Source organism: Acinonyx jubatus, chromosome B2, assembly GCF_027475565.1.
Source record: "Acinonyx jubatus isolate Ajub_Pintada_27869175 chromosome B2, VMU_Ajub_asm_v1.0, whole genome shotgun sequence".
Classification (NCBI taxonomy): domain Eukaryota; kingdom Metazoa; phylum Chordata; class Mammalia; order Carnivora; family Felidae; genus Acinonyx; species Acinonyx jubatus.
In genome coordinates, this window is record NC_069385.1 from 107,664,099 (window position 1) to 107,686,555 (window position 22,457).

A 22,457-nucleotide genomic window follows, 5' to 3' on the forward strand; every position below is an offset into this window, starting at 1 on the left:
CTGGCCTCAAGCCGGTTTTAGTGCCACTCTTAAGCTATTTAAGCAACATGACGGAGCTGTGCAGACATCGCAGAAGAGAGAGCACCAGAAAGGAAGTCTGGCCACCCATCCCATCTCTGCCTCCCTGGCTTGTGGGACTCTCTGAACTGCAGTTTCTTCCTCTATCCAGCAAGCAGGCCAAGTAGGTGACTTTTAAAGGCCCTTCTAGCCGTGCTTTTCGGGCCAAGAAAATATCACATGCGTTTTCACACGAAATTCCTCCAAATTCCTCACACCCAGAGTCAAGTGGCCTACATGGAAGAGCCTCCAATTAACAGCTCTGTGGACCCTGGGTGTGGGTGAGCCACTTTCCAGGGCAAAGAGGCCAAAACCCTCCCCACAAGCAAAGACCACCAACGTGTTCTCCAAACCTGTGTTCTGAGTGGCTGGCCTCTCAGCCACTGATGGAAATCTGCAATTAGCTGTTTTAATCCCTAAAATAGCTCCGCTACCGTTGTAGACCGTCGCAGAGGAGAAGAAAAAACCAAACAACAAAAAACCCAGGGGCCACCACAGTAAGGTCAGGGAGGAGTTAGCGACTCAGGTCTCCCAGTGCCAACCTTCTATTTGAGTTGTGTGTGGTTGCCGATAATGTTCTGATTTCCAGAGAGCTGACAGCTGGGACGAACGGCTGCTTAACCTGATTAGATATGCCTCAGCCACAGACTCTGGGGCCACGGACAACTGCTCATTTGAAATGCATGCCACTGAAAGAATAAAGGGCGGCCTCAAACAGACAACACATTCTTGGATGCAAACCTTATGGTTTCTACACAGCCAAAAAAAAAAAAGTTTATAACCGCCTGGGGTTCCTTTTCACAGAATATTCTTTGTCGAAGAGTGTTTAGAACAACTTGTAACTTTAGCACTTTACTGTAATTGCATTGTCCTTGTCATTTAGGACCAAGTGGTATGTGAGGAACCCAGGGCGTGGGGCGGGGGGAGAAGGGGACACTCCAGAGCTACTGAGTCCCTCTGTTCAGTCCACTCTGTGTTCCCTCCCATCCTGGGGGTGGCTCCCCACCTTTCCCGTCAGGATCCCCAGGCAGCCAAGAAGCTCTGTTACTGTTTTGCTGCTGCTTGTTAGGACTGCAGAGCATCTATTTTACCAGCAGCTGGAGCCACGGCCTGGAGGACGTCTCCTTGGTGGTGCACGGGCCTTCTGTTCTAGATGTGGTTCTTAGTAGCACAGTGCCTCACAGGACGTCTCTGGGAACAGACCCAATGGTCTGGCGCAGCCCCGTGGGAGGATGATGGGAGGGGTCAGAAGGGCTTCTTTGAGTATCTTTATGGTGCACCTAAATGTCTGTACAAAATATTATGGTGTGAGCGCACACTGTTGGCCTGGTATTGAGAGCAACTCGTCTTTAGGGTTCCCTCCTGGAGGGACAGGCTTTTCCTCTCTGCCCATCTCTCAGGGAAGCACGGTGGCCCATGGTCCACGTGGAAAATGGAGGCACACGTCAAACTCATAGGGACAACGGGGGATCCGTTCTTCACCAGCCACACATCAGAGCCAAGCACACGTACTGTGGCACATCAGTTAGCCTTCTACACTCAGACACTTCGTTCAAAAAGTAAAACCTACTCAATGGCTGACTATAAACCGTGAATACGAAAACTTCCTGTTTGCTTCCCTCCAAATGATAGACTTTTGCAAACTTCTTTTCATAGGCCTCCCTGCTTTCCCTCTCACCAGAGTGGTGACGAGCACAGAGGGGAGAATCTAACTTGGAGGTATGGAGTATCCATACCTTGGAACATCTCATTTGGTTGTATGGAATATGGGAGAATCCAATGTGGGTTTGAATCCCTGCTCAGTCTGAGTCTCCCTTTCCTTGTCAGTTCTCCTGATTTTTTTCCGGGTGAAAAAATTGGGGGATAACATGAGTATCTCCTCACAGGATTGTTATGAGATTCAATGTGTGTAAAGCACTTAGCAGAGACCTGACTCACGTTATAGGCTGAGTGAATCTGAACTATCATTATTATCAATAACCCATCCTCTACCCACTCATCAACTTTGACTTTGCTCGAGCCCCTCTTTGATCACTTTCCTGGTTTAAGTTTCCCACATGGAGGCATTATTCTTCCCTGTACTGTAGCTGTTTGGGGACTTGCCTCATTCCCTTATTAGATAGTCATAAGCCCTTGATGGCAGGAATTGGGTCTGATTCATCTGCATTCCATGCAGAGCTTCTCACATAGAATGTGCTAGTTATGTGCCAACTCCTACTCAAAAACCCTCCAAGATGCTCCAGAGATTCAGGCTCCTATCTTGATGTGAGAGGGTCTTCACTTAGAGCCCCAACTGTGCCTTGAATTCCTACCACCTCCCACATCTGCTCATGCTGCTGATGTCGCTTAGAACCCCCCTTCCCACCTCTACCTCTTGAACTCTTCTTCATCCCTCAAAGCCCAGCTTAAATCACACACTCTCAACGACATATCCCAGAAGATAACAGTCAGATGGGCTTCTTCCTGACTCTCATCTCCTGTAAAATTTGACTTCAGTTCAGGAGTCAGCAAATTTTTTCTGTAAAGGATCAGATGGTAAATATCTTTGGATTTGTAGGCCATATGATCTTTGTCGTAATTATACAACTCTGCACTCTGCAAAAGCAGGCATAAATAATACGTTAGTAAATGGTATGGCCGTGTTTCAATAAAACTTTATAGAAATAGGTAGCAGGCCAGATTTGGGCTGCAGGCTGTAGTTTTCCAACCTCTGTTCTAGGTTCCTATAGTGTTCATCACAGGCTGCCTTTATATTATGGTTTTTTGAGGTCAAATCTCTCAACTTCAAGAATAAAAATTCCTTAAGGGCAGGGACAGAATTTTTTCTCTTGCCCTCACTCATAACAGGCACATAGAAATTACTTATTAGATATCTGAAGAAAGACCAGAAGAATAAGGTGGGTGAGAAGGCTTGATGGGTCTGGGAGACAGATACCCAGAAGACAGGGACACACTGAGGAACTGAAGATATGGAGACGGTCAGAAAGATAGAGAGATACAGAGGTGAAAGTAAAGACAGACGAGGCTAGAAACAAGCAAAAGAGCTCACAGCAGAATCTTCCCAGCGCAAAGGTGTAAGAACAGTGTTATGGGCTGAATTGTGCACCCCCCCCCCATTCCTATGTTGAAGCCTTAACTCCTAGCACCTCAGAATGTGACTGTATTTGGAGACAGGGCCTTTAGAGAAGTCATTAAGCTAAAATGAGGCTGACAGGGCCTCAGTCCAATCTGACTGGTGTCATTATAAGAAGAGGAGATTTAGACACACAAAGAAACACCAGGATGTGTATGCCCAGAAAGGTGACCATGTGTAGACACAGAAGGTGGCCATCCCCGAGCCAAGGAGAGAGGCCTCAGGAGAAACCAGACCTGCCAAAACCTTGATCTTGGACTTACGGCCTCCAGAACTGTGAGGAAATAAATTTCTGTTGTTTCAGCCACCCAGTCAGTCGTATTTTGTTAGGACAGCCCTAGCAACTTACAGAGGGAAAAGCCAATTAGAAAAACAGAAGGAAGGCCCCAGTAAATGTTAATGATTTCAAATATTTTGCCTGTTATTCCTCAACAACTTTAGCTTTTTGAAGACATTAAGGTTTTAGTCTGTTGGGAGGTGAGCATAGTGGGGAGTTAAGTACGGATTCAGTTTCCAAGTCCCGGGTTTCAAGTTTGTAGCTCCAGGCTTACATTTCTAACACTGTCAAATCCTGATGATTCTGACAAGCTCTGCCCTGGCCAGTCGCCCCACAGTGTTCCAGAAACATTTCTTGCATGTCCACTCAAAGTTAATCACCTAAATACCTGCCATTTCTCATGGACTTTTGAAGGGTTTTGTTTGCTTTGTAGAGTTGAAGGAAAGTATTTGATTTTTCTCCCCTTGTAAAAACTCCAGTTGGAAGAAATACTTTTATTTTCCCCTCTAGGTTTATTTTGTTTAGCAAAAGCCATTAGAACTAGCTTTAGTTCTACATTTTTCTCGTCTGCTTGCAAAGTATGTCGACATGGTGCTTGAATTTCAATGGGTTGGATTGTTTTGAATGACTTCTGGTGTTTTTGTTTCCAGTTGCCCCAGTACTGGTTGTTAACCAGGTGACCAGGTGAATGAGTTAATTAGTAATAGGTATTTTCACTAAGTACAAGTTTAAGTATGCATATTGAAGTTGAAAACCTAGTGTTCCTACAGATACAAGACAGCTTGTTTACCAAGAGACTCAACGGCTATTTCCTCTGTGCAACAGTCGACTACAGGACCTCATAAGGCAAAGTCTTTGGGTTACACGCTGCGGCCTCCATACCTGGAGAGCATGTCTTCTGCTAGGGCAATAACCAAAACCACCTGGAAGGGTCTAACAGAGTTACACTTCCCTAGATCCCATCGTCTTCTTTTTTTAATGTTTTTATTTATTTTGAGAGAGAGAGAGAGAGAGAGAGAGAGAGAGAGAATCCTAAGCAGGCTCCGCGCACCAATGCAGAGCCCCACGAGAGGCCCAATCCCCGTGAACCATGAGATCATGACCTGAGCAGAAACCAAAAGTCGGACACTTAGCCAACTGAGCCACCCAGGCGCCCCAGAGATCCCATCTTCTGACGAACTGTATACTAGGAAGTTTTCACTTGACTAGTATAATTTTGAGGTGCTCATTCAGATTTCTGGACTTGAGCTACATTTTCTTAACAGGCCTCTGGTGCTGCTCTTATCATCATTCCCATTATCTACACTGATAAAGAAACTGAGGACCAAAGAGGTTTTTGAAAGCTGCCGTGTAAGTCAGTCCTCTTTTGTGACTGCCTTGCCAATCAGGAATTTGCTGGTAGAGTCACTGGGGACCTGTGTTCTTTCATTTCTTCATGTTTCCTCTTCATACCTTGTAATATTAGAAACGGCATTATGCGTTATGACTCTCAACAGTACTTGTAATTTAACAAGATGTTTACTAAAATTAGCGAATTCCTCAGCGAAGGGATCTCAGGGATCAGTGACAGAAAGGCAGTGCAGGAGAATTTTCTTTGACCTCAGACTTTCCTGAAGGCACTCCAGTGCTGGCAGCTAGTCCTGCCCCTGCACATAAACCTGTTCTTCTGTCAGACAAACATGCCCTGAGGTGCACTCACTTCCCCAATAAAATTCTGAGGTGGAAGCAGAGGGAGCGCTCCCCAGGGGAAGGCCCTCCTCCTCCCCAAATAGAGATGCTCTCCAGGGCCACACTGGGAAACTCTGGCATGGCGGCCCTAGCGGGGTCACGCGACGTGCCCCAGCTACTGTGGGGGGCTGTCTCCTGGAGGTGGTGTGCAGGAGACAGCAATTAGGACCGATCCCTAAGAGGAGGGTAAGTTTTGAGGGACAAGAGTTGGGACTGGGAGAGGGATGAAGTCCCTAACCACCAGGAGATTCTCCCCCTTTTTGCCAGTTTTGGGGTCCCCGGAGTTTCAATTTTGTTGGAGAAACCAAGCATTTATACACACACACACACACACCATCAAATTCAGAGAACAGCCTCTGACTTCTTGCCGTGAAAAGAGACTTCTGCCTCAAGCATTCATTCTGAATTGGCACTGTTCCCTTATCAACTTGGAAAGCTGCCCTATCCTGACAAGGTCCCTCCACCGACGGAGCTCCGGTGCCCTGGCCCGGCTTGCAGCCCCCCACCCCCAGCAGCCTTCACACCTGCAGCTCCCTGATTTAATGAGGGCTGTCAGGGATTATCAAGTCGTGAACTCGCTTGCATCCGCCAGACTCTCATGAATGAGGCATTTTGTTCAGCTACCTCTCGCTTCGTGTGTCTTGGAGCCAACACAAAGGGAAAAGGCAGTGAGTGAGCAGCTTATTTGGGGCCAGGATCTAATATTTGAACATTGCGGGATGAAACCGTAGGCCTATCAAGTCTGCTGTTCTGTAACTTTCTTTTCTCTCACTCTCCCCCCCCCCGCCCCGCCTCAGCTCACCCCACCGCCCTCCTCAGCCTGGCCTTCTCAGCCCTGCGGTGCCCTTGCCGGTGGGCTGGTAACTCTGCAGCTGGTGAGTCACAGCACCGTAACCGAGAGGGAAAATAGACAGGGCTGCAAATCCCCTGTTGAACGGTCGCCGGAAGCTGGAGCTTCGAAGGAGGGGCTGGTGGCCAACATTAGAGCTCCCTGAGCTGGGCAGATTTAGCGTGCGACCCACAATGAATCCTTCTTGATCCGACTTAATTTTCTGAGGGAAATCCGATGGGAAAAGGCCGGGTAATTTAGTATTTTGAGGCCTAAAAAACTGGTCAGTAGTGGAAGGAGAAAATGGTAGCTTGGACATTCAAGTGATTCCTGTTGACATTTTGAGCACGAGGAGTTAGAACTTTTCAGGGTGAAGTCCTCCTTCCAGGAGAGGGCTGAGAGGACCTTTGGCCTGCAGACAGGAATCTCTTCATTACAGCAATAATAATTTCCATGATTAGCAACAGTTGTAAGAAATTATTCTTTGCCCATTTTTTAGCTATTGCCCCAGAGAAACCCAAAGCCCTTTGGTTCTGTCGCCGGAGAAGAGAACGCTGTGATCGTTTTTATTGCCCTTCAACAGCCTCCCCACAGCTGACCTGAACACGCCTGGAGTGGAGCTCCACAGTTCACAGGGTTTTTTCACACAGATTCTAGGCAGAAGAAAAGCCTATCTTGATATAAAATTTTTCTTGCCAGTCTTGACATTATTTATCTATCTACACCATGAGGAAGTAATTCCTTCTTTTTAAAAAAATTTTTTTAACGTTTATTTATTTTTGAGAGAGAGAGACAGAGCATGAGCAAGGAGGGGCAGAGAGAGAGAGGGAGACACAGAATCCGAAGCAGGCTCCAGGCTCTGAGCTGTCAGCCCAGAGCACAACGCAGGGCTCAGACTCACAGACTGCGAGATCATGACCTGAGCCAAAGTCGGATGTTCATCTGACTGAGCCACCCAGGTGCCCCGGAAGTATTTCCTTCTTAAAATACAACCAGCTTCTGAGCCTCTGAAAGAAGCCTGTAGACTGAGAGACAAGTGGAAGACAGCAAACTAAGGGTAAGTCTGCCGGGAGGGTCACAGGTGACCACAGGTTCAGAGGAGGAGGAGAGACACCATTGTTGAGTTGGTGACCATTAAAACAGCGTAAGAGCAAGACAGCTTTCAACAAGGTAGCTCTTTGGGCCCGTAATGAGCTATTCTGGACTAGATCCACCACAAACCACAAGATCATTCAACTTAGAGGCCCTTTGAAGGATTAAAGCCTGAACCCTGAACTTCGGTGCCCTCCTCCAACAGGCCGGAGGCTGTTGGCCACGACCATGCATCACATCACGTCTGAACCTTGGATACTCAGAAGGAGCTGCCTCCTCACTTTCCAGTGGGAGCCTGGACATTTGACTCTAGTTGGGGCCCGTGTGTCCGGGGTACGGATGAGTGTGGCCGTGCACAGCTGCGCGCTGTGGCTTCGACTTCTTGTGATTGTTGTGGACAGAGTTGAGTTTACTGTGGTGTCCTGCAACCGGGATTGGTTGGCAGTTCCGGAAATCTGAGGGTAAAAATAGCTTCAGAGCCGCCAACCACTGGCCCCTGGCCGGTGCCACCACGGTGGAGAGGAATGGCGAGCTGGAAAGTGCTGAGTTTCGTGATCTTTTCTTCCTTCCGGTGGTGGGAGGTTCTCAGAATAAGCTCTGGGCTTTGGATTTCCCCCAAAGGGTTTCTCGGTGCTTCCCGGGCCTGCTGAGTCAGTGTAGTGGGCTTGGGTGAGTTTTTCAAGGAGAGCTGTTGGTTTTTGAGACGGGGGTATGCCATGGAGCTGACTCGGACCCAGCAGCCAAGGGAGGCAACAATCAAGGGCACCCAGTGTTTGTCGTCTGCCTCCTATGGCTCCAACATCCTGTCAGCAAGGGTCGCGGCCTCCCAACCACCTTCCAAGGTAGACCCCTCAGGCCCAAAGCCTCGTGCCCCATTGTTCTTGCCTCTTGCCAGTTCTGCCTCTGAACGTTGCCATTTCTTGACTGACATCTTCTCCCAGGTTCTTCCTCCCCTGTCTCTCCAAGAAATCTGCTTTAAATGCCAAGTCCATGGTCCAGGTCCCATTCCTCTGGTACCATCCCACGGGCTCTCCATTTGGTCTTGGCCCTGAATCGCACTCTACCATACCCTCCACATTTTTCTGGACAATGTTCATTGCAAAAACACTCTGAGACCCCCTGAGAAATGGAAAACATAATCTGTCTACACACGGCCCCCTGGACCAAGAAGCTGGCTTAACTGAGACTGAGAGAAACATGCATGTGAACTAAAGGTACAACTAAATTTTAGAATGTCTCTAGAAAGGAGGAAATACTATTTTAAAGCTCATACAGTAGTTTCAATTAGGCTTATCAAAATTGAGGTGGTATCATCCCTTTGATATCCTTTAAGCTTGATGGGAATAACCCAACATGAAATGAATCTTTACAATGGAAGGTATTTCTGAAGAGAAATGGGTTTTTCAATATTTGATTGAGTCTTAAGCTTTCTTGGGCTTTTGCCAAACCCAGTTCCTCCCTCTCATCATTGTGTTCATGCAGAACTTTTTTTTTTTTTAATTTTATTGTTTGTTTTTTCTCTTTAAATTTTATCGTTTGTTTTATTGTTTGTTTTTATTGTTTGTTTTTTATCTGTTTGCTGTGTAAGCACTTAGTTGCTTGCTTCTAGGCTGGCCTGTGAGCTCCCTTTGAAAGGGAAAGATTCATTCAGTCCTGTATCTCCAGCACCTGTATGAATTGGACAGGATTACAAACCCGGTTTACATTATTATCTATTAACTGCTTGGCAAGTCCTTTCTTCCTAGATAGGAATAAGACAGCTCTTGCCCAATTTAAAATTCTACCTCAGTGAAGTTCCCTCATCTTTCTGGGAATATGTGGCTGGATGTCTCCAATCAGAACTTTATTTCTTCCACGAGTGTTCCAGGGACGGGGGAGGAAACTCCAGCCTGCAGGCTGGCTCCATTGCCTCGAGTGTGATGCCCATGTGGCCAGAAGCAGGTGTTTGGCCTGCTGTGTGCACTCAAATCCATAGCCCCCTTTTTGTGCGCTCAGCCCAAGTCGGCCACAACAGAAGACAAGGTGACGTTGGAAGGGCCTGTTTGGTATCCGTGGCAGGGATGGTGTTTCATGGGCTTTGGCACCAGACTCAACTGGTACAATCCTGGCTCCAGCACTTTCTAAGTGTGTGGCCTCAGTCAATTCCATTACTCTGAGACTCCGTCTTTCTGTAAAATGAAGAAAACAACGCCTCACCTGCAAGAATGCTGAAAGGACTGGAAACGAGTGTGCAAAATGGCTTTTGCGGGGCTCGTCGGTTGGAAGAAAACCTTTTAAAGATGTGCTTTCCTCACCGTGGGTGAGGTCAACACACTGTGTTTACCCAGGTCAACACTCTGAGTTTCAGAGGCAGAGGCCAGGTCTAGTTTGAAGTGGGGGGTCTTGGCCCAAGAAGAAGCCAGACCGTAACGGTAGTAGCAGTAAATACAAGTGCACATGCACTTTGAACCCAGCGCGATGCAAAGCATTTTATATGGAACCTGTCATGTAGTCTGCACAACTCCCCCCTTTTTTTTTTCAGCTTGATTGAAGAATCATGGACAAATAACATTGTCACATACTTACCGTGCACATCGTACTTGAGGTATGTGTGCAGGGTGGAAGGATTCCTCCCATCTAGTCAGTTAGCACACCCATCGCCTTACATATTTATATAGATGTATATCTACACATATTTTGTGAGAACGTTTAGATCCCACCCTTTTAGCCAATTTCAATTACATAATATAGTGTTATCAGTTACAGTCATCATGTTCTTCATCAGATCCTCAGACCTTATGACTTACAGCTGGAAGTCAGTACACATTAACAACCTCTCTCTATTTGCCTCTGCCCCTGGTGGCCATTTTTTTACTCTCTCTTTCTGTGAGTTTGACCTTTTTTTTTTTTTTTTTTAAATATTCCACACGTAAGGGGTACCGTGCAGACGCAGCAGTCGCCTCTCTCCGTCTGCTTTATCTCACCTAGCACGATGCCCTCCACGTCCATCATGTTGTCACAAATGGCAGGACTCACAACTCCCATGGGACAGGTTAAAAAACGAAAACTTGGAGAAGCTCAGTAACATGTCCAAGTTCATCCAGCCAGCGGAAGCCAGGTCAGCTCCAGATAAGAGCCAGGCACAGCCCCGAGGGTGGGCTTCTGCAACTTTCAGCCTCACTGCCTCAGCAGGAACCTTGGCCTCTTGAGGTCACCTCTTCCCTGGGGCTCCGGTGAGGAGACAGAGGCCTATGGAGGTGAAAAGAAGCTCTTGTCCCTTCCTATGACTGGTTAGGGCAGAGCTGGGGCCAACCCAGCCCTTCCAAGTGGGGACCCACCAACCGGGAAGGAGCCAGCCACTTCCCCAGATCCTCGGCATCCTCTTCCTGACTCATGCCTCCCAAACTTGCCAGGCGGGGAAAGGAGGAGGAAAACTGACAAAACCAGTGATAGAAAAAAAACCCAGATTGGAACATTTAGCTTCATTCAGGACCAACTCGAAACCGCACCTCTGCCTGCCAAGCCCTAATCGTCATCCCATGGCAGAGTCCCCTTCTTAGTCACTGTCTGCCCCTCCAGAGGGGCTTGTAAGACAATTACAAGAATTCGGTGATAATGTCTCCCTATTTACATCTTTCAGTTTTTATTTCCCGGGTTTTCCAGAATTTGCTCTCATTAAACATCCGAGCCCAAAGCCGGCTGAAAAGGCTCTGCAGCATATGTTGCTGTCTTTCCCTCTGCCTGATTCTATTACTCGGATCAAAGTCCCACTGCGGTCCTGGGGCTTTGCGTCAGCTTCGGAAAGATCAAAAGAGAGAACGACTGGGCCCTTGGAAGTGAACAGCCACGAGCCACTGGGAGCGAGATGAGCTGCTGGCCCTATGGCGTCTTGTGTACTTGGAGATGGAAGGCCTGGCCGAGAAGGGGCTGCTTGCTGGACAGTGGGACCTACGCCCTGTAGGGTGTCAGCCAGCGATGTCTGTACCCCTAAGGCCTGGAGAAAAGGCCAAGTCTGGTGTGAGAATCACAATCCACCCCAGCACACAGGAAGGAAGTTAGAGCGTGCTTTCCAGATGGGAGCCTCATTTAAATTCTCAGTCCCAGCCCTCTCCAGCCCTCACAAGCACACACGCACGCACATGCACACGCACGCACATGCACACGCACGCTCTGCATAGAGCGGAAAGGTTGGACGTTCTCCGTCAGGCAGGAGCCCTGAGAAGATAAGGACTTAAAGCCGCTGCTTCTTTGAAAGGCTGTTCCTCCCCTTCTGGGGTCAAAATTTGGTTTGGACAGAGGGGGAGCGTCAGAACTATGGGTTACAGAAGACGGCCTTGGTGTCTCGCCTCGACATCCCTGAGAACCTCTCCCTCTTCTGCTGGTGTCTCACTACATTGGTTCCTTCCACATGTGTCCCTGAGAGGGTGAACCCGGGGGGGAGAGAATTCTAACGTTTCCTCTTGGATTGCACACACAACGCACTGACCTTGGCCCTTTTACAGTTTCAGCAAAATATACTCTTCGCAAAAAAAATGACTGCAATTGAGGAGTAAATCCCAGACTGGTGTAGTAGTAGTTAGGGTGTAGGCTGTATAAGCGGATGGAATGGAGACCCCAATCCGGCTGAAGGATATTTCTCTGTCACGTGACAGTCTGGAGGTGCGTGTCCCCTCCGATCAGCAGGGAGGTTCTGTTCCGTTCTGTCACTTGGCACCTGGGCTCTTTCCATCAGGATTAAAACATCAAGTAAACCTGACAACTTGTTCATTTATTCAGCAAACACTTACCAAGTTCTTATTATGAGTCAGGTGTTGTGCTGGGCACCGGGACATACAGATGTGGAAGTCATGTTCCGTGACACTGACTAACCTTGCCTGTGGTTTCTAAATTTGCTGATGCATCCTAACTCCCAGAGAGAGAGAGGCAGGTGAGCTTGTTTTTGTTTTTTGGTTTTTGTTTAATGTTTTATTTATTTTTGGGAGAGAGCAGGAGACAGACAGAGCATGAGCAGGAAGAGGCTGAGAGAGAGGGAGACACAGAATCTGAAGCAGGATCCAGGCTCCGAGCTGTCAGCACAGAGCCCGAGCCCGACGCGGGGCTCGAACCCACAAACCGTGAGATCATGACCTGGGCCGAAGTTGGATGCTTAACCGACTGAGCCACCCAGGTGCCCCAATGTGAGCTTATTTTAAACAGACCTCAAATGATTCTTCCCAGCGATCTCTGTTTCATTTGAGGGTTTCCAAGATTGCAAGCTCATTAAAAACCTTTACCATTTGTGGCTGTTTATCTTCTTAATGACCTGCAATGACCACAAATGCAGAAATAAATTGAATGCAGATATTAATGTGATTATAACTGTCACCCCTAAATCTGAATTTTCAATTTTGAAGTCCATCCAAACAGCATCACTGTGCTCATTTATTGGCTCTATAAAGACAATGTTTTCAAATTGAACTTTAAAAAATATCCCTTTAAGGGGTGCCTGGGTGGCTCAGCCAGTTGAGCGTCTGATTTCGGCTCAGGTCATGATCTCACAGTCCGTGGGTTCGAGCCCCATTTTGAGCCCTGTGCTGACAGCTCGGAGCCTGGAGCCTGCTTCCCATTCTGTGTCTCCGTCTCTCTCTGCCCCTCCCCACTCATGCTCTCGCTCTCGCTCTCTCTCTCTCTCTGTCATAAATAAACATTAAAAAAAAAAAAAGTACCCCTTTGGGTGATTTCATTTTGTTTTGACAAAATCACTGAACAGATTTGAAGACCACTGGTATCATGTTTCTCTAGATTCTCCCTATGCAGAGGCTCTGTGGCTCCCCGATTCTCTGAGATGCCTTGTGGGGTTGGGATATTATGTGGGACCACTGAGGGCCAAAACAGCACGAAACAGTGGGGAGAGATCTAAGAGATGGGCTCAGCTTGGCAGTTTGTCGAGAGCCCCTGTCGAGAACTGCCGGGCCTGGGAGTGGCTGAATCGGGTTTCCCTCCCTGCGTCTTTGGTGTGAGAAGCACACTGGGTAGGAGTCAGAAGTCTGATGGGGCTTGGAAAACCCCAGGGCCGGGGCCCCACACCTCCCACAGCTGCCCGATTTATTGTTGAGGGAAAATTTTTTTCGTCTCAAATATGTGCTTGCAACCCCACAGCTGCCTTACACGTGGACTGTGGCAATGGCCTGGGCAGCCCGGCACTGCTTCCCAGGCGCCCCCAGGATGACTCCCGGAGAATCTGGCCTCAAGCAGCCAACTAGCGCTTTGTCCACAGATCATCACTCTCCAAAGCATCTAGGGCTGGAGTGGGTTTTGCCGCTTTTCAAAGTCATTAGTGACTGTTCATACTATTCCACCTTCAAATCCCGGAGGGATGTGACAGATTCCCTAACACAGACTCTGGGTTCGCAGAGTGGACCAGGGCATGCCCAAGGTCACACAGCGAGTTGGTAGCTATGTCCAAATTCCAAACCTAAATTCCAACAATCCCGTCGCCTGTTCTTTCCAATGCGACCATAATCTCATTTAGCACAAATGTACATGTGGCTGAATGAGCAATCACAGTGATAGCCCCTATCGCCAAATTTCTGTTCATCCTCCGCATCATTTTCATCGTGCCTATACGAGGCCCTAGTCCCTGCTAGCAACCTTACAGAGTACATGGGTCAGGAATGAACCACGTGACTTTGGAGGAGGCAGGGTTGGGCATTAAGAGAGTAAACAGCCTTAGCACCGGCACACATGTGGTTCGTGACATATCTGTGATTTGAACCAGATCTCTTGGCCCCATCCAGCATGCTCCCCACTCCACTGCTCAGCTTCCCTATTGGCAAGGTGCCACCCCTTATGTCTTGCTTTGCTCATTTGCTTACAAAAGAGAGAAAAGAATAAAACAAAATGACACAGTGATGACAGTGTCGCTAAGACATCTACAGCCATAAGGCTTATAACCAGAGCTGAAGGGCACAGCAAGATTCCCCCGGTGCAAGGCACCTGGACCATTCCCCTGTCCCAGCTTACCGCCAGACAACAGGTGACATCTCTCACCCCATCTTTGTGGAGTGCTCGCTCTGTGCTAGGTGCTACCGGGCCTTTGGGGACGCACCAAGCAAGGCCTCCACCTTCGAGGAAGGGAGGGAGAACTAAGAAAGAAGAGGTGAGTACCTGCCGACCGTGCTCAGCACCTTACAGGTACTGTCTCATTTAACTCTGGCAATTGCATTCCAAGGCATGTCTCATTGTCCCCCTCTCACAACATCTGAGGCTCGGGAAGGTTAAGCGACACCAGAGGTCATACAACTAGTAAGTGGCCAAACTGGAATTTGGACCTAAGTCTTTCTGAGTTCTTGCGCTTTCCGGGTTTAGCGCTGGGTCTGGTATGAGTAAATGGAATCGGCAGAGTGAATGCAGACCATGAATCGGTGCTTCATGGTGCAGTGGGTGGAAATTGTGGTCCCCACTAAGATGGCAGCTGACACTGTGGAAAAGGATAGAAGGGCCTTGGGGAGAACACACACATGACTTCTCACAGCCACCAAGAGGAAGGCCAGCCTTCCTGGCTGGGGAGGACACAGCTAGAGAAGGTGCTTCTGTTTCTCTGCTCCACGCTTGTGCTCTACGCCCGCTAGGCGAGGCACCCACGTTCACTTTCATGGTCATCACCCAGGAGTGGAAGTGGCCGCCTGCCTTGTCCACCTCCCAACTCCCTTCCCCTGAGCAAGCAGAGTCCTGGTGTGGCCAGCAGAGTCAGGCCCAGGAACCCGTCCCTTGCGCCACCCTGTTCTTGCTGCCCATACCTGTCTTTCCTTCCAGAGATGATGTAAGAATTAGCAACCTGCGAAGCGAAGCCCAAGTGGCCCTGGCCCCACCTTCCAGGCGGTTTGATGCTCGGGGCTGGGTGCCGACAGCTGGCTTAGCAGAGACACATCTCCAAACTGCGGGCTTCAGCTGCCATGGTGTGAACTGTCTCTGAGCCTCCTCTTGGGGCAGCCACAGCCTGACACTGTGGTTCCTAAATGGCTGACAGATTCTTCTGTGTACTTTGGAGAGTCACAGGAGGATTATAACTGTCTGCCCCATCCTATTACCCCCTCCAGCTGCCGCTGCCCCTGGAGAATCCCTTTCCAGTATGTAAGGACGTCATCATTACAGCCACATTAAAAAAAAATTGTGACATTTTCCAAACTGGAGTGTGACTGGTGTGTGTGTGCGTGTGTGTGTGTGTGTGTGTGTGTGTGTGACTCCAAGCCAAGAATATATCAAATATATTCCTCCTGCCTCCCGGATTGGGTTTTCGGGGAGAAAAGGGTTGAGGCAATGAATGAAATCTCCTTAGAGTCCTGTCCACTTCTTGGGCCTGGCTGGGGGGCACTTTTTTTCTCTTGAAATTGCCTGTCCCTGATCCCCCACCATGAAAGGAATCCATGGTCCGAGAGACCATCAGGAAAGGCACATCTGGAGACCAGCCTTACAGGCACATCACGGCGTCATGGCCCAAAGGCTAGCACAGCTGGGACAAGCTGGCAAGGGTGTGCCTGCCTCCCCTCCTGTCCTGCAGGGCCCAGAATCCACCCTTCCTGCCCTGGTGCCTTCCCCCCAGCCCCCTCCTCCCACGCTGGACATGTGTCAGAAGCTCCCATGTGTCAGAAGCCCTCTCTTGCTCAGGAACTTCATGAGATCTGGCAGCTCTCGCTGAGCCTTGTGAGATCACTGCAGACCAGCCTCTAGCGTGCACCGTCTCCAGGGAGGCTTGTGCAGATCTGTGCCCGTGTTGGTCTCACTCCAAGATTGTGGGGTCCCCCGGTGAGTCTGGTGGGGCCGCCAACAAGAGCTCTGAAGCTGGAGGAAAACCACTGTCTCAAGAGAGCAGGCCACATCTCCACAGCTGGATGACGCCCTCCCTCCAGCCCTGCACACCCCACATCACAGGAGACAGAACTCCTCTGGAAGAGCCTGCACCCTCCCAGACTTGCAGCCTGGGTCTCTCGGGATGGCGGAGCGGATTCATACCGTGGAGCAGCTTGCTTTCCTGGAGGCCTGGGGAGCAGGCTGTATGTGCTGAGGCAGGGACCCCATTCCCGTCCTCTGGCCTAGGCCCAGGGAAGCTGGCAAAAAAAAAAAAAAAAAAAAAAAAATCACGGGGCCTATTCCTTTGACTATTTTCTAAGTTTTGTGAACACCTGTGGTTATGATTCAACCTCAAACAATGACCAAAAGAAATCGGAATAGTGCTTGGTTAAAAAAATAATGATAATAATGAAGTCGGGATCGCGTCATTTGAATTCAAGTCATTATTCACGTTGGGGCGCCCTCTGTTATGCTAGGTGTCATGGCCGCCATTAAAAACATGCAACCACTCATTGCCTATTACAAATTAAAAGACATTTATATACTCTACATCTCCATTATGGAAGGAGTCACGCAAAATCATTTATTGGACTGTCCTATTTCGTTACTTGGCCTCACTTTAGTAATTCTGTTTACCTTTTTTTTTTTTTTTCAACGTTTATTTATTTTTGGGACAGAGAGAGACAGAGCATGAACGGGGGAGGGGCAGAGAGAGAAGGAGACACAGAATCGGAAACAGGCTCTGAGCCATCAGCCCAGAGCCCGACGCGGGGCTCGAACTCACGGACCTCGAGATCGTGACCTGGCTGAAGTCGGACGCTTAACCGGCTGCGCCACCCAGCCGCCCCAATTCTGTTTACCTTTAACCCAAATGTCATCCAGTCACTACTAAAGGATTCAATAAATCAAAAGAACATAAACATTTATAGCATTTTTTTTCACTTTAGTGTTGTCAAACAGTAAACACTTTGTTTTGTTGTTGTTTGTTTGTTTGTTTGTTTCGCTGATTGATCGGGGTTTTCTTCTCTTGATTGTGCTTTTTTGTTCTTTCCAACGGTGCACGGATCAGTCAAGGACGCAGCAGGGAACAGATGGCACATTCAGTGTGGGTAATTTGAGGAGAGGAGGGACGGCCAGGGCCAGTGCAGCACCCACACTGCTGGGAGCAGTAGGGAGTCCTCACTCAGCCTAGGCTGAGAAGGAGCAAACTGTTAGCAGGTCTGGGGAGACAACCGTGGGAAGGCAGCCCGGCGGGCCCTGGGTCAGGATGCAGCTGGGCAGTAACTCGCTGCAGGGAGTTATAGCCTCGCCATAATCACTTTGACCTCAGAGTCCTTCCTTTCTGGGACCTCTTGCTGATCCTACCATCTGCCAAAACCACTTGGCAGGCTGAGTACACGGGAGCCCTTTGATGAGCCCACACAGGCCAGCCTGGACAAGACAGAAAGCAGAGCAGAGAAGAAGAGAGAGGGTCTGTAGGGGCAAACAGGAGCATCGTATTTGTTTCCGTAAATCTCCCATGTTTAGTTTTATGTGCCGTCCCCCAAATTACCTCTCATAGAATCATTTTCTTCTTACAAGAAAAAAAAAATTGATATTTTTGTTAGGATATTGTTTTTTAAAGCCGAAGACCTAAAAAAAAGTTGTTTTCAGGGGCGCCTGAGTGGCTCAGTCGGCTGCGTGTCCAACTTCGGCTCAGGTCATGATGTCACTGCTTGTGAGTTCGAGCCCTGTGTCCGGCTCTGTGCTGACAGCTCGGAACCTGGAGCCTGCTTCGGATTCTGTGTCTCCCTTTCTTTCTCCCCCTCTCCTGCTCACGATCTCTGTCTCTGTCTCTGTCTGTCTCTCTCTCTCTCTCAAAAACAAATAAACATAAGAAATTATTTAAAAAATAAATTTAAAAAAGCTATTTTCAAAATGTTCAATTATTAATATTCATCATTTCTGTTAAAACAAACATCCAAACCTCGACACAATTTCCGACCTACTTTTGCAGCTCTTAAACTGCAGGCTGCCTCTTGAGGTCCCAATATGCTTCCAGTTTTTATTATTTAAAGTTTGATCTCGGGAACCTGGGTGACTCAGTCAGTTGAGCATTCGACTCCAACTCAGGTCATGATCTTTCAGTTCTTGAGTTCGAGCCCCGCGTCGGGCCCTGGGCTGACAGTTCAGAGCCTGGAGCCTGCTTTGGATTCTGTGTCTCCCTCTCTCCCTGCCCCTCCCTGGCTCACACTCTGTCTCTCTCTCTCTCTCTCTCTCTCTCTCTCAAAAATAAATAAACATTAAAAAAAAAAGTTTAAATTTTAATCTCTTCAAATGTATTATTTAATCTCTAAGAATGTTTTATTTGAAGGATAGTGCTAAATCAAAAATCTATGCAAGGAAGAACTAAAGTGACTTACTTTGTTTACATTCTCCATTGCATCTTTAAAATACAGCTGAACACAGTGACTTAGACTATATCAAATTAAAACATCTGGAAAATGTTCTAAAATTTTGGTTGAAATCTCAGCTATCATCCATAGCATTATCCTGGTACTCTGTACAAAATCCAGTGAGATTTTCCTGTAAATGTTTCTCATTGAAAACTTATTTTTCTTTTCTTTTTTTTTAATGTTTATTTGTTTTTGAGAGAGAGAATGTGCACCAACAGGGGAAGGGTAGAGAGAGAGGGAGACACAAAACCCAAAGCAGGTTCCAGCCTCTGAGCTGTCAGCACAGAGCCTGACGCAGGGCTTGAACTCCCGATCCTCAAGATCATGACCTGAGCTGAAGTCAGACGCTTAACCAACTAACCTACCCAGGCTCCCCAAAACTTATTTTTCTTAAGTATTGATGGTAACCTAAAATATATTGCATCAAATGTTACTATTTCTGGTTCCATAAAATAAACAAAATCTATTAAACTATCTTCAAAGTCTTAAATTTTACATGGAAGTAAATTGTTCACAGCACTTCAATGTGAAACAGTTGAAACTTGTTATTAATGGTTCACATTTTATTGTCTTGATGTATAAATTTCCCTCAAAACAATTTTCACGTTGTAGTAGATAAATGTTTTATAACAAGCAGGCCCATAAACCTAGACTATACTAATATGCCCATATTGAAACTGTTGTTTTTTGACGTCTGTTGAATATTTCATCTCTGAAAATACTCAGTTATTTTTTAACCAATTGATATTGTTACAAAAATCGAATGGTACTTTCTAAACGTTTTTTATTTCTTTATTGACATTAATAAACTATATTTTAAAAAATGTTGATGACTTCGGGGCGCCTGGGTGGCTCAGTCGGTTAAGCGTCCGACTTCAGCTCAGGTCACGATCTCACAGTTCATGAGTTTGAGCCCGTGTCGGGCTCTGTGCTGACAGCTCAGAGCCTGGAGCCTGCTTCGGATTCTGTGTCTCCCTCTCTCTCTGCCCCTCCCCCGTTTATGCTCTGTCTCTCTCTGTCTCAAAAATAAATAAACGTTAAAAAAAAAAAATGTTGATGACTTCAAATGCTGGTCTTTGTACAAAGTTAACTCATGATAGATAATCTTTGGCTCACTGATGATTGCAAAACTTACTTTCCTTGGGCCATAAGCTTCATCACTGAAACAGGTTTGACATTCTGACAGCACGGTTAAGTACTTAGCACCTCGACGTTTAATTACAGTTTTTGAACACTGTTAGCATCCCACACTTCCATGACTAGTGAAATCATCTAATCATGTTTTTGTTGAACTTAATTAATTTGTAAATCGCCTTTCATTCCAGAAATACAGATGTTTTGGTTTGTTTTGTACCAATACTTCTTCAGTATCATAAGACATTCTGTTTGGGTTTGTTGCCTTTGGTGTTGGAAGACGTTCCAGACTATAGTTGATGATTAATATCATATCTTCTTTTTCCTGCAGAGTCAGAAGATTAACATTCATGATATTTTTAAAAGGAACTTTAAGAAACTTATCTCAACTTTGATGTTTTTTTCATTCTGAGTGTTCAGGGCTTTGTTTTTAGGTGAACACGTATCGTTAGCGGAACGAGTGAAATGGTAAGACTGATTCAAAGAAAACTGGGGTGAGGAAACGATATTGATTAAATAAATAGCAAACTATTTACATGACTGCTAAGTTAGATACCTAACTGGTTTATATCCCACAGAGCAGTAACACTGTAACGTTTGGAGTTATCTTTTCTACTAGACAAATACAGTTGACTCTCAAACAACATGGGTTTGAACTGCACAGATCCACTGATATGTGGATTATTATTATTATTTTTCAATAAATACAGGACAGTACTATAAAAGTATTTTCCCTATGATTTTCTCAATAATATTATCTTTTCTCTGGCTGACTTTATCGTAAGACTAGAGTATATGATATAACATGCAAAATATGTGTTAATCAACTGTTTATATCATCGGTAAGGCTTCTGGTCAACCGTAGGCTATTAGTTAGGTGTTGAGGGAGTCAAAAGTTATATGTGGATTTTCAACTATGCAGCACAGGGAAGGGGTGGTCAGCACCCCAAACTCCCTTGTTGTTCAAAGGTTAGCTGTAGTTGTATCTCCTCTGAACAACGTTCATTTACATCGTTACTCTGTTTCCTGCAACTTAACACCTATCTTTATGGATCTATGAAATGTCTTAAATTAATAGTAAGTAATCTTTTTCCTGCTGTCTTGCTCTGTAATAAAATTATGGATTTTAAATAAATAAATTTATTTTTCTGAAATAAACCTTGGCTGTGGTTGTAACCTGCTATTAGGTTTTCTTGGTTCTTCTAACAAATCTGCAAACTTGAAGATGGTCTTGACCCCTGAAACAACTCTTTTAAAATCCTCAGCCTTTTGAAAGTAAGAAAGGTTTGTAGTTTTCTATGTGAAAAAATAACCCAAAGCATGAAAAACAATAGCACAAAGCACAGAAACACATTCTGAAACAGAATATCTGCTACCTAGGTAAAGAAAAATCTTTTGCTACCACTTGTTAAGAGCACACTGAATAATTTGTCACTTCAGTAGAGAGAAACAAAACTCTGACTTTTCCATTGATATAGTATTTGTCAGCACATGCTTAATAAGTTTCTTTTTTAAAAATCTTGTTAATGAAGCCATAGCACCTTACCCAGCTTTGGCCAAATTTTGCATTTTACATTTCACTGCCTTTTTTGAGGCTCATTTATTTCTAAGCATTATAATTCAAGGCAAATAACATTCTCTGTTCACAAACTTCTACTATTTCCTCTAGTCCTAGAGGTTTGGGCCCTCACCATCTTCTTTCAAAATCTGAAGCAATCCAACTCTTTATTTTAGGACAGAATTACCTTTTTTTCCCCCTTAATAAGCAAAAACACCACCCACTAACTTTTCATAAACCGATGTCCTTCTTTGTCACTGTTACTCCTGGCCTGGTCTCAGTCACAACTTTTTCCAAAGTAGGCCAGATGTAAGACCTGACAAGGAAGGGGCCTATTTGTGTGACTTTGTGAGCCTCATTTACATATAACATCGTGAGTGCCCAGGAGGCTTTATAGAGATGAAAGCGACAATTTATATTTTAGAACTGAGTTTCTTTGATTGAGACATCTAGATAAATTCCATACATGCTTTCATGCTGGAAGGTTTGTCTAAGATGTTTAAATCTTATTGAAATCTCATGGATGCAGGCATGTCTGGACATGTTTGGGAGCTAGTGAAGCAGCTGGAGAGGGCTATATTCTCAGGAGAGAGAGGCCAAGGAGCCTCTGGAAGGAATCCTCCAAACAGAAGATGTCTGCAACCGGCTTTTTATCTTAACACACCTGAAGTAACGTGGCTCAGTATGACAGTGATTCCCAAAGAGGTGAGGTCGGTGGGCACCTATACTGAATTAGTTACGACTGCTTTTGGCTAAAAGTAACATAAATCATGACTAGCCAGTACTCAACATAAATGAAGGAGAATGTTTTCCCTTATAAAGCAAGAAGTCCCCGAGAGGCAGTTCCTACCGTTAGTTCAAGGGTTTAAGAATTCCGAGGCCACTCCCTCTCTCTCTGCCCCTCCCCTGTTCATGCTCTGTCTCTCTCTGTCTCAAAAATAAATAAACGTTAAAAAAAAAAATTTTTTTTAAAAAGAATTCCGAGGCCATCAGCATCACCTTGATTCCAAGACCAGACAGAGATGCCATTGAAAAGGAGAATCACAGGTCAGTGATGAGCCTGGATGCAAAAATTCTCAACAAGAGCCTAGCAAGTTGAATCTAACAGTACCTTAAAAGAATTATTCACTGTGGCCAAGTGGGACTAATTCCTGGGCTGCAGGGATGGTTCAATAGTCACACATCAATCAGCATGATACACAATATTAATAAAAGAAAGGGTAAGAATCATATGATCCTCAGTAGATGCAGACAAAGCATTGACAAAAGACAGCATCCTTTCTTGATAAAAACCCTCCAGGAAGTGGGTATAGATGGAACACGCCTCAATATCATAAAAGCCATATATGAAAGACCCACAGCTACTATCAGCATCAGCGGGCAAAAACTGAGAGCTTTTCCTCTAT